The sequence below is a fragment of the Xenopus laevis genome, chromosome 6L (assembly GCF_017654675.1).
Source record: "Xenopus laevis strain J_2021 chromosome 6L, Xenopus_laevis_v10.1, whole genome shotgun sequence".
Taxonomy (NCBI): Eukaryota; Metazoa; Chordata; class Amphibia; order Anura; family Pipidae; genus Xenopus; species Xenopus laevis.
In genome coordinates, this window is record NC_054381.1 from 47931361 (window position 1) to 47940520 (window position 9160).

Sequence of the window (9160 nt, forward strand, 5' to 3'; positions counted from 1 at the left end):
CTAAGTTTTTGGAAGTCGAAGAAAAATCGATCAAACGATTTTACATAGTTACATAGTTAAATTGGGTTGAAAAAAGACAAAGTCCATCAAGTTCAACCCCTCCAAATGAAAACCCAGCATCCATACACACACCCCTCCCTACTTTTAATTAAAATTCTATATACCCATACCTATACTAACTATAGAGTTTAGTATCACAATAGCCTTTGATATTACGTCTGTCCAAAAAATCATCCAAGCCATTCTTAAAGGCATTAACTGAATCAGCCATCACAACATCACCCGGCAGTGCATTCCACAACCTCACTGTCCTGACTGTGAAGAACCCTCTACGTTGCTTCAAATAAAAGTTCTTTTCTTCTAGTCTAAAGGGATGGCCTCTGGTACGGTGATCCACTTTATGGGTAAAAAGGTCCCCTGCTATTTGTCTATAATGTCCTCTAATGTACTTGTAAAGTGTAATCATGTCCCCTCGCAAGCGCCTTTTTTCCAGAGAAAACAACCCCAACCTTGACAGTCTACCCTCATAATTTAAGTCTTCCGTCCCTCTAACCAATTTAGTTGCACTTAGTCTCTGCACTCTTTCCAGCTCATTTATATCCCTCTTAAGGACTGGAGTCCAAAACTGAACTGCATACTCCAGATGAGGCCTTACCAGGGACCTATGAAGAGGCATAATTATGTTTTCATCCCTTGAGTTAATGCCCTTTTTTATGCAAGACAGAACTTTATTTGCTTTAGTAGCCACAGAATGACACTGCCCAGAATTAGACAACGTGTTATCTACAAAGACCCCTAGATCCTTTTCATTTAAGGAAACTCCCAAGACACTGCCATTTAGTGTATAACTTGCATTTATATTATTTTTGCCAAAGTGCATAACCTTGCATTTATCAACATTGAACATTTATCGTAGTCTACATAACTAAAGAACATGAAACCTCAACCGCAAATGGCCAAATTCTATGTAAAAAAACTTCGACTTTGATATTCGAAGTCGAAGTATTCCAATTCGATGGTCGAATTTTGAAGCTTTTTCTACTTCGAAATTCGACCCTTGATAAATCTGCCCCCAAGTGTAGCAGAGTTAACACCTCTGTAATCCACTCATTCACAGACAAGTTTAGGTGAAATAACGGTGGAGTATATAATGGTGCCAGTAACACCTCCCTACAGTGGCATTACCTGCTGAGGTTTCTGCAGAGCCAAATATACTATTACTAAAGCAATTGTAAATCTCTGCTGGCTCTGTATTCTTCAGACATAAATGTTTCACAGCAGCTCTTAAATGGAGAGAGCACAGAATGAAAAGGAAAACCATTAGTGTAAGCTAATGCTAATCAAGTGGGTTAAATTGAACTTAATACAATACGAAGTAAAATAACTGAGCCATATTTTGCCGTTTTTAGATTTTTGCCAGTTCATAACTATGTTGTACTAACAGTGGGATATATCATATATTGTTATTATATTATTTAATCCTCCCTCATACCTTATCTATCTGGTCTCACAAGGTAGTTCTGGTTGGGACTTTTCATGTTCTTTAGTTATGTAGACTACGATAAAATAACACATTGCATTCAGATCAGTAGACATTTGTAACCGATTTTCTCTTGTTTTATGTGTAAATGATGACAGTTTGAGTAACACATCGACAACAAAACAGGATTAAACATGTAACATCAAACTAATTCTGATAACCAGCACCACAGGAATGCTTGCCAGAACTCCACAGGAGTGAACAGGCCACCTGCTATGCCAGCCACCCCATCCTCTCTACATTGTTACTGAGTAAATATAATGGTGGCTTATTAAATGAACAGCACATAGTGAACCACAATGCTTGACTTTTAAAACAATTTACAGGGAGAATATTTTACTCTTACTCACATTTTTCAGCAAAAAACAAATTATGCAGTTTATGAAAGCCTTATATTTTAAGAGTTACAAATTATATTTTAAATCCCAATAAAAGGGACTAATTTAGGTATGGGACCTGTTATCCAAAATGCTTGGGACCTGGTGTTTTCCAAATAAGGTGATCTTTCTGTAATAGGGATCTTCATACCTTAAATCTACTAGAAAATCACTTAAACATTAAATAAACTAAATAAATAGGCTGATTTTGCTTCCAATACGGATAAATTATATCTCAATTTGGATCAAGTACAAAGCACTGTTTTATTATTACAAAGAAAAAGGCAATAATTTGTAATAAATTTATTATTTGGATAAAATGGAGTCCATTGAAGATGGCCTTTCCATAATTCGGATCTTTTTGGATAACAGGTTTCCAGATAATGTATCCCATACCTGTTATAGATTATGAGGTCGTTTATCAAGTTTCGAACTTTCCAACTGACCTATAATGGGTCAAAAGTGGTTTGTTAGTTGCCAGAGCAGCTGCGTGTGGGTGCACAAGTGAATACAAGGTAAGCCTCACCTCAGAGCTGTATCCTCAAGATCTGTGTTCCAGAATTGAAAGAGACCTGAACTTCCAGCAGACCCTGCTATTAACCCCTCGGCAAGGTATGCCCTCTTTTTACTAGTAACCCTGACTTTACCGCCCTTAAGCTGGGTGCTTGGGCAGCTCCATTTACTTGAACAAATAAGACAAAGCTAACATTATGTGAAGTCAGTTGCAACCAAAAGGTAGTGTATCACCTAGGATAATGCAAAACCTGGAGATAAAATCTTTTTTGCTTGAATTGCAATGTACATGTAGTGTGTGGATTCTGGTCATTACTTGGTGATATATAGTGAAATCATGCTAATTAGTAGTGAATCTGCAATAATTTTTAAATATGTAAATTAAACAATCCAGTTTCTTTCAAAATTCAGCCATTAGGACTTAATTTGCATACAAATATCGCTAGAGCCATCAAGCAAGCATAATGAGCTGCAGTTTTATACAAATTATACATAATGAAAACAAGCTTAATTTTACATATCTTGCAAGATGTCTTCATAAACCACATTTTTATTGTATCTAATAAAAACCATGGGGGGTTTATTGTAAGCAAATGGATCCTATAGAATAATAATAAAGCTCTGCATCTCCAAATCATATTACTCAAAGCTAATAGAATATAAAAAAGATGTATTTTTATTTACTATGCAGTGAGAAGCATACAGTTACTCTACACACTATAGAACCTGACTTTATAGAGAAATGGCACGGAAAACATAAAAACTAACAAACCACTTTTGACCCATTATAGGTCAGTTAGACTGCGGGAAACTTGATAAACGCGCCTCATAATCTATTATTAGTGCCTAAGGCTTTTTATTGAGCTTTTAAATATCATTTGTAACTATTAAAATGTAAAAGGCTTTAATGAACTGCATAATTTGGTTTTTGCCGACAAATACGATTTAGAGTTTGAAATGGCAAGCATTGTGGCTCATTATTTGCTTATAATTTAATAAGCCACCATTTTATTTACTCAGGAACAATGTAGAGAGGATAAAGTGCCACTGCAATCTTCTACTGACCAGTCCTGACTAACATCTCTCTCCCTTCCAATCAATCTTAAACTCTGCTACTAGGATCCTCCTGCTCTCTCCTAAGAGAGAACCCCAACTTAGCATGGCTGCCTGTTAAGTAAAGAACAGCATATAAAACCCTTATGCTAAAATTCAAAGGGGAAGTAATGTCACATAATAAGGAGAGAAGGTAATCTGTAAACATTGGAATATACTGAGGGTAGAGCTCCATGATGTGACAGCATTCCAGAAGCCCCCATTAATTTCATATAAAAAGGCACAATCATTAAGAGATAAGCTGGTTAAGGCGGATATAGGTATCGGGAAATTGCTGGAGAAACTGGGGGTCATTTATCAACACTAGGCAAATTTGCCCATGGGCAGTAACCCATGACAACCAATCAAATCACTGCATTCATTGTTCTTCTTGCAGCTGGCTTTAAAAAGCTAATCACTGATTGGTTGCTATAGGTAACTGCAATGGAGGAGTAGTCAGCACATCGATTCTCACTTTTACGTAGAAATGGTGCACGTTCTGCAATGGCCACTTTCCATTGGCAATACTGTGTAGCAGAAACTTTTGGAACAGCACCAACAACTCTTCTTGTAGTTAAAAAGCCTTTATCAATGCTTTTGTGGGCATCACAACAACGTTTCAGACCATGTGGCCTTTTATCAAGTTTGCTAAAAGGCCACATGGCCTGAAACATTGCTGTGATGCCCACAAAAGCATTAAAAAAGGCTTTTTAACTACAAGAAGAGTTGTTGGTGCTGTTCAAAAAGTTCAAAAAGGTAACTGCCCATGAGCAAATTTGCCTAGTGTTGATAAAAGAGCCCCTGCCTATCATGTAGACACTGTAACAGCTGTATGAAAGGGGATATAGTATATCATCCGCACAAGGGCACTGGTATTAAGATAAAGGGATATCACACTTGTTTGTCATCCTTGTTTGTCATCCTAAACAGTTGAAAGATAGAATAGATGAACAAATCCAACATTAGGAGAAATGTAAAACAAAGTCCGATTGCAAGCCCTTTTAATGATGCAGGTCATACTATTTCCCAGTTGTGATTTCAAGTACTCCAACAGATTCCTAGACCTAGGAGGGATAGAGTGAGAGTAAAACAGTTAAATGTGAAGCAAACTGAATTAAAACATTGGGGAATCTAATGCCTGGGGCCTCAATAAAAATATGAATGAACTCATCTAATTATGATGTAGATATGGCTCAGTTGTTTTTAATAATTTTAATTGTTTTATCCTGTAATGGCCACCAATGAGTCTACATTGGCAAGTGGAACAGTAAAAGCAAGTACGGTATGCTTCACAGTATAAACTATTAAAATTATGAAACTGTATATACAGTATAAATGTTGTAATATGTACTACTATATGTATAGAAAAATGGTAATATTTGAATATTTGTTATACTGGTTGATGATATGACTGCTGATGTAACCCTGTACTATGGATTTTAATATGTATAGTTCTATATTTGTACTACTAGGAGGCAATGTGTTATATGGGTATTTAAGGAAGCTGTAATCGTTTGGAATTGATACTTTCAGCTTGAAAAAGGACCTGGAAGGTCCGAAACGTTGCTGAAGTTGTCGTATGAAATAATAAAGGCAGTTTTATTTTTACAAGATGGGAGTGCTGCTATTTTTCTACTTTAAGCTAAAAGTTATGTGAAGGTGGACACATTTATTCTGTGCAACCCCCAGAAGAACATGTGCTGGAAGGTTGTTGTTTTTTGGTGTGATAAAAGATGATCCCCAGGCAGTGTGCCAAATCAACAGTCATGTCTTGCAGTAAAGTTAAAAGGAGAAGTACTAGGTTTGGATGAAAGAGATTTTTTGTATCTGTGTGTGCGTGTGTGTGCGTGTGTGTGCGTGTGTGTGTGCGTGTGTGTGTGCGTGTATGTGTGCGTGTATGTGTGTGTGCGTGTGTGTATGTATGTGTGTGTGCGTGTGTGTGTGCGTGCGTGCGTGCGTGTATGTATGTATGTATGTATGTATGTGTGTGTGTGTGTGTGTGCATGTATGTATGTATGCATGTATGTGTGTGTGTGTATGTGTGTGCCTGTATAAGAAAATATGGTTTTGTTGTTTCTTTGATTGCTGCAGTCCAAGCTTTCCTATTTCATAGTCAAATCATCCACCAGTCTGCAAGTTAAAGGGGAAAATTTATTAATTTATTATCTTAAAAAGCAGCCACTAAAACCCATGGCTAGCTTGATGGTCATATAAACCACTTGCCATATCTGGTGAATAGGATGAACTGCTTTCCCATGTACAACTAAGGCCACTGCAAGCTATTAGCGTCTTTACATGTAAATTTCCCTGAAGTTTGTTTCTTGTAGGGGTGCACTGAATCCAGGATTTGGTTCGGGATTTGGCCAGAATTCAGCCTTTTTCAGCAGGATTCGGATTCGTCAGAATCCTTCTTTCCGGCTGAACCGAATCCGAATCCTAATTTGCATATGCAAATTAGGGGTGGAGAGGGAAATCACGTGACTTTTTGTCACAAAATAAGGAAGTAAAAAATGTTTTTCCCTTCCCACCCCTAATTTCAATATGCAAATTAGTATTCGGATTCGGTTCGGGTTCAGCCGAATCCAAAATAGTGGATTCGGTGCATCCCTAGTTTCTTGAGGGACAACTAACATTAAAAAATACGTCCATTCTATTTTTTTAATAAACAATGCTACATCCCAAAATTTCAAAAGAAAAAGTCAAATCACAGCGTTATCAGTGGCATAGATCTGCCTTCTCTGGTCTTTCCCTGTTTATAATATTGGCATTGAATATTGTCTTTCATTGTCTTGCTGGTAAAATACCATCCTGGTGGCTGCTCTACTCCTAAACCTAGTGGGCCAAAAACCATGATGAACCAAAAAAAACGTTTCCAGCACTGATTACAGAACATGTGAGTCAGATTTGCACAGATCAGGTGGGATTCTCATTGGGGGACTGTCCTCCATTCATTGGCAGCAGGTCCTGTATAGCTGAAGATCATTCTCGAGCATTTTTTCTTTAAGGATTCCGTCCTAATGATACTAGACCACAGCTCCAAGAATATGTTAACCTTTTATCATATGTTGGACTATGCTTGGATTTTTAATCCAGAAACCTTTTGGTAAAGTATGTTTTTTTAAATTTTCCCTGATGGTTATTGCTGTAGTAAAAGCATGAATTGAGGTGAAACTAGTCTATTTCAGAACTTTCCTAGCTGTTGTAAGAGGCCTTTTATATATGACATTAGGTTGTGTTGTTTAATTACAATAAATATATATGAAGCAGTAATGACCCCTACTAAAGGACACTGCTTAATTACAGGTATCTGGGCTTCAAAAATATGAAAAAAATATGTATTCCATTTGATACACTTGTCATTCACATTTGTGTGATCTCATAAATGGTATTCTACTGCATGTTGTATTTCAAAAATAATGAATATTTAATAATCCTGTCCAGAGTTTTAAATTAAGAAATAAGCAATATAATTTAAGTGAACCATAGATGCCAACGGAAGACCTTTTGGGTGATATACAAGTTAAGAACATGATGACTCTTAATAGTTTCCTGAGTGGCCAGAGATTTATACAATCTTGATGTGAGATTTGTGTGGAATCCTGACCTTGTATCGGGCAAGAGTCTGGCTGCTAGATCTTAATCCATAGTTGCATTTGAGCTAAACTGAACAAGACACCGCTCTCCTGCTGTTCCGAAATATTGACGGCTGCGTTTGCTGCTTAAGGTTTATAAAATGTTGTTGACTATTGCCCTCTTGTGCCATTCCTATGAAAATACAGTGCAGGTTTTGAAGCAGAGAACCTGTACAGGTATGGGATCCATTATCCAGAAACCCCTTATCCAGAAATCTCCAAATTATGGAAAGGTCATCTCCCATTTTATCCAAATAATCCAAATTTTTAAAAATTATTTTTCTCTGTAATAATAAAACAGTACCTTGTACTTGATCCAACAATTCTTTTGGGTGTATTTAATGTTTAAATGATTTTCTAGTAGATTTAAGGTATTAAGAGCCAAATTATGGAAAGATCCATTATCTGAGAAAATCCCAGGTCCCTGGCATTCTGTATAACAGGTCCCATACCTGTATCACAATGGAATTTTATAAAAGTTTAAAGGGGTTGTTTCCAGCAATATTGACAGAAATGTTGGTACAAGATATTTTTTGCTGGCAAATTATCCCCACACTGTAGTCACATTGAAAGTTGTTTTAATAACTCGCATACTCCTATAAGTTCCCGTGTTTGCCAAGTACCTTCCTTATTAAAAAAAATATCACAGTGGAAAATCCAACATATCCATTGATGGAGGAGGGATGATTGAAAGTCTCACTGAAACTGATCGGGAACAGTAAAATACACATAGGAATCTACAACCAATAACACAATTTGACTACATTGTTCCATATGAAGGCATTATATCCTGCATTACTTTGTTCACAACTGTCACTGATACAGGGTTTTCTTACCCAAACCTGCACTAGATATTTATGTAGAAGTTGGGGAGGGCTGCTGAGAACAGCGCTGTTTGTGTTGGGTGATTTTATAAAACCCTTATGGTACTGGAAATGATAGTGGTCTGGATCATGAACAAGGCAAACTGCAACCCCCGCTGAAAGTATAGTGTATATTCAATTTGCCATAAAAAAGTATGAATCCACCTAATTAAAAGCCCTTTCTTCATTTTTACATTCCTTTTATGCCTGTATGGTATATGTGAATCCGTCCAAAACAAAGTGAACAGGGTTAACAACAAAGTAAAATATAGTCTTAGCAGAGTAAACATGCGGCACTGGTCATAAAACCTAAAAAAATATATCTGCCAAATATTGGTGGGCAGGTCGACAAAAATTCAACCCACACCCACCTGTTCCAAAACTGCCCCTGACCCAAACCCTATTTATAGACCTGTACCCAACCCATCCATCTCTGACATCACAAAATGGGGCAGGGCAGGCATGATCCTATAAATGGAGGCTGCCGAAGCTGAGAGCCTGCATAGTAATTCACGGGCAGAGAAAGTGGAAATAGAGTTCAAACCAAACCGCCCAACCCGCAGAATGTGTGTGGCAGTCAGCCTATCTGCACATATCTTCATGGCTTTTATGCCTGTGTACTTTACATTAGAGTCAATAAATCTATACTAGCTAATGTTATGTTAAAATGTTGGGATGAAACAGAGGAAGATGCTAGATTGATCCTGCATGGATAATTTATCTTTCTGTCAACTAATACAGTTCTATCCAAAGCCTACCATGCTGCAGGCCCAGAACCTGATGAAAACATGTTTAAGGGACAAATTATATTAAAATGGTGATGTCATAAAAAGTGGGTAGACTGAGAGCTATGAAATGCCTTAGCCACATCTGACCTTCAAGCCTCCCGTTTGACAGCCATCAGCTATTAAAAGCTTCATTCAGTGATACAAGAAGTGGTGCACTCTCATGTGCCGCATAAACCGTGGGGGCAATAATAGAAATGAAGGCATCATTAAGTACTACCTAGTATCTAAGTGCATACACATGTATTACGACATAGTCATATTGTCATATGTATTACTGTTGCCTGCAACAAACTGCCACATATACAGTATGTGAGAGGGACATTTAATAAAAGGTAAAAAGTTTGCACAAGGGCTG